This window comes from Tupaia chinensis, unplaced genomic scaffold (genome assembly GCF_000334495.1).
Source record: "Tupaia chinensis unplaced genomic scaffold, TupChi_1.0 Scaffold000081_1, whole genome shotgun sequence".
Lineage (NCBI taxonomy): Eukaryota > Metazoa > Chordata > Mammalia > Scandentia > Tupaiidae > Tupaia > Tupaia belangeri.
Genome location: NW_006159542.1, coordinates 7,181,524 through 7,188,353, shown reverse-complemented (window position 1 = coordinate 7,188,353; position 6,830 = coordinate 7,181,524). Strand labels below are relative to the sequence as shown.

At 37.1% G+C, this 6,830-nt stretch overlaps 1 long non-coding RNA gene across 1 annotated transcript in view; it reads left to right on the top strand.

Moving 5' to 3' along the window:
• The window catches only part of LOC102497885 (uncharacterized), a 13,049-nt gene extending 7,700 nt beyond the window's left edge, over window positions 1-5,349 (top strand). The window contains exons 2-3 of the long non-coding RNA XR_333727.1: window positions 561-747; window positions 5,158-5,349. This is a non-coding gene — a long non-coding RNA (uncharacterized LOC102497885). The remainder of the gene's footprint in view (window positions 1-560; window positions 748-5,157) is intronic.
• Window positions 5,350-6,830: the final 1,481 nt, after the last annotated feature.

The window sequence follows — 6,830 nt, the reverse complement described above, 5'->3', positions numbered from 1 at the left end:
CCATAAATGTGCTTAAACTGTGTTTTCCAAAGAGAAGTACACTATACACACCTAATAAAACTGATATTAATAGCTAAACATTCAGAAGTTATTACAATGATCTTGGCCAAGTGAATTGCTCTAACAAGGTATAGGTCAATAAAGTGTTTTGTGGGAAATTGCTGTGGAGCAGTGCCAATTGCAAACACATTTATGATAAGTTTAAAAGACAGAAAATTCTTCTCCTGATTAAAACAAAAAAGCCTTTTTAAATCAATATCATATAAGAAAGTCAAAGGAAAAGATACAAGACTATCTGAATTCCATAATATCAAGACAAAAAGTGTGATATGTCTTTGTACAAATATCTTTTCTCAATCAAAATGTGTTTCTAGCATTCTTCAATGTCAGTATGTCAGTGATTCTCTTTATATCATCACTTATCATCAATTTATAGCTTAACTGTGAGCCCCCATTTTGGACATGTCAATTCTTATTTTGCTTTTGTACTATACATGATGTCAGCCTCATACATGTATGTCTGTATGTCTGAGCACTTGTCTTCTATTTCAATCCTCCAGGCCATGCAAAAACATTCTTAGAATGAAGAGTGCTTTATTAAATAACTCCTTCAGTTAATATTTATTGGCCAAAAGCATAATAATGAAGATTAATCTGAGAGAACAGTTTGATTCCCGTGGCTGATGCAAAATATTCCAAGAACATGTTTTCCAACTGTGCAGGGACCTTTTGCAATAGGAATATCAGGTATATTTTACAATAATTATTTTATTAAGTATATTTTTAGGCAACTACTCTAGTCAAACCACTGTTCAGATTGCCATCTTTATAAGACTAACATTCTAGTAAGGGTAAAGATCGATAAAAGACAGTAAAACATATGCCAATATTTTTATGTTCTTATGTATCTAAATGCATCCAAGGATAAGAAAAAATATATATTATAAAATAAAGTAAAATATAGAAACAAAAAACACTTTCTGAGTTGCCAAATCTAAAATTTGGCAGAGAAATTTTAACATTCATTCTTTCAAGAGGGAGAAAGGTAAAGGTTTTCTTTTCTCCATCTAAAGAATAAGGTTAAATGAACCATTTATAAGTTTGCAAAAACTCATTTTTATTTACCCCAGAGCTTTCTATGTGACCCATCATCTGAGTACCACTGTAAAACATCCTGGCAGCTGAATAATCATAGCAATAACATTTGCTGTATTTTATTTCACATGCCAAAATCAGTCGATTATGCATCTCTAGGGGAGGTGTTAGTTAGATTTAATAAGCAAGATGGCAAACTTTATAGCTACTAGCCACATATGAAAACAGAAATGCTATGCAAGGGTAAAGTCTTTTTTTTTTTTTTTTAAGAGACAGATAATTGCTACAGGGTTCATGTGCTTTCTGGAGAGACAGAGAGACCGAAAGTAAGAAATCATCCCCCCGAGGGGATGGCTATGCCACAAGCCCTTCTCCATTCTCCTGTCAGTATCGTGGGCATGCATGCACATGAGCCCGGCATGAGTTTTAAGCCACTGGGTCCATGAACTGTAGTTGACTACGTGGGAGTCCACTGAAATAACCATTACACCATCTGCTTGTCCTGGGTAAAGTCTTAACGGGTTATTATTATTATTATTATTATTATTTTGGAGTGGTTTTTGTGATAGGGCATGTTTGCTCTCCAGAAAAACAGAGACAGAGAGACAAAAAGTGAGAAATCACCCCCCAGGGAAGATGGCCATGACACAATCCCTTCTCCTCCATTCTCCTCTCAGGATCTTGGGCACATACACATAAGCACCTGGTGTGAGTTTAAGCCACTGGGTCCGGGACTCAAACTGTAGTCGACTACATGGGAGTCCGGTGACATAGCCATTACGCTAACTGCTGGTCCCTTTAACCAGTTATTTTGAGGAGAGACTATCGAATGGTTCAAAGGACTACTGTTCATTGTGTACCTACTGTGTGTCATACATGGTGCTAAGAATTTTTGCATACTTTATACCTTTGCCTCTCAATAGAAGATCTGTAACATAGGTTCATTTCTAATATACTGAAGTGACTGCATTTTCATGATTAACATATGTTGAAAGCATGATTAAAACATGTACCATTTGATTGTTTTTATTTTTAATTTTTTATTCATACATTAAATCACTATACCTCATTTAGATTGTGAAGACACTTTACTCAGTATGATATACACCTCAGTCCAGCCCAGTTTTGATTCTAAGTCTAGGACTCTTGGTTTCTTTTAAGTTAGAGATGGAGCCTCACCATAGGAGATACTCAAGCAGAAAATAAAATTTCAGGAGAAAAAAAACCCCACAAAAACTGTTTTTATCAAAATAAAAAAACGTGTATTTGATGACTGCAGAAAGCTATATAGCCCCAGCTAGGTGCTACTTTATAGTATGTTCATTCTATTCACTGAGGTTTATGCCTAAAGTCAGACTTGTGTTCATGTATATGTACATGTCAGCTGTGCTTGCTATTGGAAATATTTAGACTAATTAAGTTCATTAGTGAATCAATTAAATGGGGGATAAGGCATAGAAAGCAACAATGGATACCAGAGACAATGTGGGAGGAAGGTGAGAAATGGCAGAGGGTGAGGGATAAGGAATCAAAGGGAAAGGGGTGGGGGGAAAAGAAAAAAAAGGGGCGACAAAAAAAAAAAAAAAAAAAGCAAAATATACAGGAAATAAGAAATGGAAAATTATTTGTTGATAACATGTATCTTGATGTGCTTGATTGAGCCAATATACAGTGTATTCTGGATGGGAAATCTCATTTTGTATGCCGTAATGATGTATAGTGAATGAATGTAAATAAATAAATTTCAATAAAAAAAAGAAAATAGAGGATCACATATTGGAAATTTTTTAAAACATTTTTTAAATTTCATTTTCTCTTTTACATTCAATCATATTATTTAGCTTACAAACTGAATATTTCAACATGTGAACATTTCTCCCTAATCTAGTTGATAAAACTATAAAAGTTATCTTCAACAGATAAGACCACAGTTCTTTGTCCCATTAATGCTTTGCCTCCCTATTTTTCTTCTAAATGTCCTTCCTCAGACTCTACTCTTTCACACAAGTTGGGAATTTTATTGAGATGAAAACATTTGTTGGAGAATAACACAGATAAACTTCAAGTTCTGGTCTAACTCTAATTTTGTAGTTGATAAAACAAAACAAAACTTTAACCATAGTCCTTGCTACAGCTGCTAACACTGTGATGGATCAATAGTCTCTGTCACTACTTTAGCAAGAATATTCTCATCCCAGTCATGTAAGAGCAACCTTTATTCAAATTTGTGGAACCTTTGATATCCAGTTTCTATCTCTCTGTGCCTCTTGGCTTTGTTTATTTAAAAAGCCTATTTTTTTCATCCACTATAAAACTTTCCTTTATCCGTTTTATTTTTTTTCCAGTTTACCCTACATTTTGACTACTTATGCTCTTCTCTTATTCTTTTTTTGCACTGTGACCCGTGAAGCAACATGGCAGTGTCTGATCCTTTATCCCAAGAGCTTAGCCCAGTGCTTGACCGGGAGTAGGGACTCATTAATCATTTAACAAATGCATTGAGCAAGTAGGTATTCAGGGATTAATGGGGTGGCAATGTCGGTGCACCTGGAGAGTATCCCAAGGCAAAAGAAGCTGTGTATATGAAACCATTAACAACTTTGGGTGAGAGAGCATGCCAAGGGTGAAACGTTGAAAGAGATTTGGTATATTTGTAGCAGAGGGTGTTTATGTGAAGCAATAAGGCCAAAGAGATAGATAGGCCTATGCTTAATAAAAGAGTCATTTGAAATTTACTTGAAGACAATAAGGAATTCTTCAGTGAAGTATTTTAAACTGTAAAGTGGCATAGTCAAGTTAGTGCTTAAGAAAATATCATTCTGGCTAATACATAGAGCACGTGGGGCGGAATTGTAAACACAGACCAGGCATCCAGCAGGTGGCATGGTAGTTAAGACTCTGGACTCCCACATGGCCAACTTCCATTACAGTCCTGGACCTGGAGGCTTGAAAATCATACCGTTTACATGACCTGCATGCCCAAAATCCCAGGAGGAGTGGGGAAGAGAAGGGATTGTGCTATAGCCACCTCCCTGGGGGATGATTTCTTACTTTCTCTCTCACTGTCTCTCTCCAGTGAGCATATGCACCCTCTGGCAAAACCCTAAAAACCACAACAAACAAACAAACAAGAAATTCCACAGAGACCAGTTAAGTGGTCACAGTAATTGAGCGAATGGTAAGAAAAACCTTAACTTAGTAAGGATGGAGTGGAGTGTCAACTATGAGGAAGGTTGAGGAAGTAGCTCTCCTAGTATCTGGATTTGATGGAGCACAAGGATAAGGGACAGTGGTATATTGGTTTCTAATTAAGAGGTTTATGGATGGTCATACTAACCACTGGATTAGGGAACAGAGGGTAGTATAATGAGTTCAGTTCTGGACATGCCAAGTTAAGAGATTTCTGTAGGAACCCAAGATAGAGCTATCTACTAGACAATGAAATGTGTCAAATGGAATTAATAAAAAAAGAAAAGGGTGAACAGTTGTTTATTCGTGTAGTGGTGTGGGCCATCTCCAGGGGAAAAAGAAAAGATTTTTAAAAAATTAAATGCAGGAGGGGCCAGAAGGCGGTACAGTGGTAAAATGTGATATTCTGAGAGGCAGATCTACCGAGAAGACTGTCGGATCTCTTCCAGAAATTACCTGGAGTGCATTGGGCATGTGTGTATCCATTATACAGGCTGGTTGAAGCTTGGAGGATCATAGCATAGAGGTGCTGTTCATGGGTGCTGTATGTATCAGTCTCTCTGTTTCTGTCTCTGTCTTTCTCATGCATGGGTTAAATAAATAAGTAAAGTTAAGAAAATTAAATACAATAGGTTGAAAAAATAAGATTGCTCCAGGCAGCAGGATCATAGGAGAAAATAATAATGAATTTGACTATAATCAAGTTCTATAAATGAATGAATCAAGAAATTATACATTAAATTATAGTAAAGAGAAAGTTAAAGATATCAAGGACCAACTTTTTGGAAAAAATTGACCAGAACAAAGATAGAGGATGGAGGGTTTGTATATTTGGAAAGTATAACTTTCTTTATTTTAATTTTTTTCCTCCAGAGACATCCATACTTCTCATTCTACCTCGATTGCTCCTAAAACATCCAGCAATCAGACACAGCATGAAATCCAATTTCAGAAGAAAAAGATTCTAAAAAGTTGAGCTCAGAAAACAAAAAAACAATCTCAAAAATCCAGTACTGTATACAAGAGGTAAATATAAAAGGCAAATAGTTTTAGGATATTCATCAAAGAGGGGACAGAAGAGGAAATGGGGAACATGTGTTATAACAGAGCACCCACCTCCAACAAGATAAAGTTAAAATTGGACAAAGGCCAAAAGGGGTTTGCATACAATTCCAAGGTTGCACCAACACAGCTGAAGAATGCTAAGATTTTGTAACCAGTGCAGACTGACACTTCAGAATTGTTTAGGGAACCTATCCTTGTTGTGTTGCCCTTTTCCCCTCTAGCAAAAACAGAAAACCCCAGTTAGAAAATGTTGGCTTCTATAGCTGTGATCCAGTCATATTACAAAGAGAAAGGACATTTGATGAGCAATGGCTGTGGGAAGCTACTTTGACAAGTGGTGTGGAGCTGATCCCCACAGGAGTGAGATTGAAAACGGTAGTTTTTGTTGGCAAACTTAAGGCTTAAGCCCTTTGTGTCTTGAATGTTGGGGGAGGCAAAAAGATTTCCCAATATGATAGAGTAATGTAGAAGAAACCATATACCTTGGCAGACCCTAAGTATTTGTATTTCCCTGAGGCCAACAAGATTCTGCACACACACACACACACACACACACACACACACCCCACATTCCTAAGTTATTTACATATCATTCTGAACTATTTTGGTCCCTCCTCTCTTCCTTTCTGGTGTCAAGTCCGTAAAAGAACACTCCAGTATGTGATTCTTTGGAATTTGGATTGTGCGGTCAATGGAAACCACTGTTTTAAATTCCTTGGAAATATGGGTCATGGATGCTATATTTAAATACATTTCAGAGTAGGGTCCAGCAGGTGGCGTGGTGGTTAAGGGTGCTGGACTTCCACATGGCCAACTGCAGTTTGAGTCTCAGACCTGGCAGCTTACTTTCTAATATCCCCCCTCTCTCTCACTCTGTCCCTCTCTGGTCAAATTAAAATAAACAAGTGAAGTCAAATAAAATAATTCTTTAAAAAACACATTTCAGAGTCATCAGGTGGCTGGATTTTTCATCAATATTTTCACCTTATGTTCCATAATTCACATACACACCTTTGGTTTTCCCAGCTTTGTTTAAGCAGACGCATCATAAGCCACATCTCTCTAAAACATGCACTGTGCATAGTGATGTGAGAAGCCCATGCTGTATCCTTTTTTGAGAAAATTTTCCACTCGAGTTAAAAACAAACAAACAAAACAAAGCCTAAAAGGAAAGGGAGCAAAGCCAGAGGTAGTCACTGAGAGCAGCAGGGATAGTATAGGTTGAGACAAGATTCTTTCATTTTCACTGGGTGTTAGTAAAGGCTGGAGTGGAGGCCAGGTGGCTGGCAAAATCCTAAGAAGTCTTTGGAGGCAATATCCAGGATGTGAGATCCCTGATGTTAAGCATGCTGAATTCCCCAGGGAAAAAATTTGATTTTTCTTTCCATTTCAAAACATTAGAATATACTTTGATCCTAAGGAGAGGAACTACCACATGAGAACTAAGATGTGTTCCCTGCCCCACCAGGGTTCATCTAACC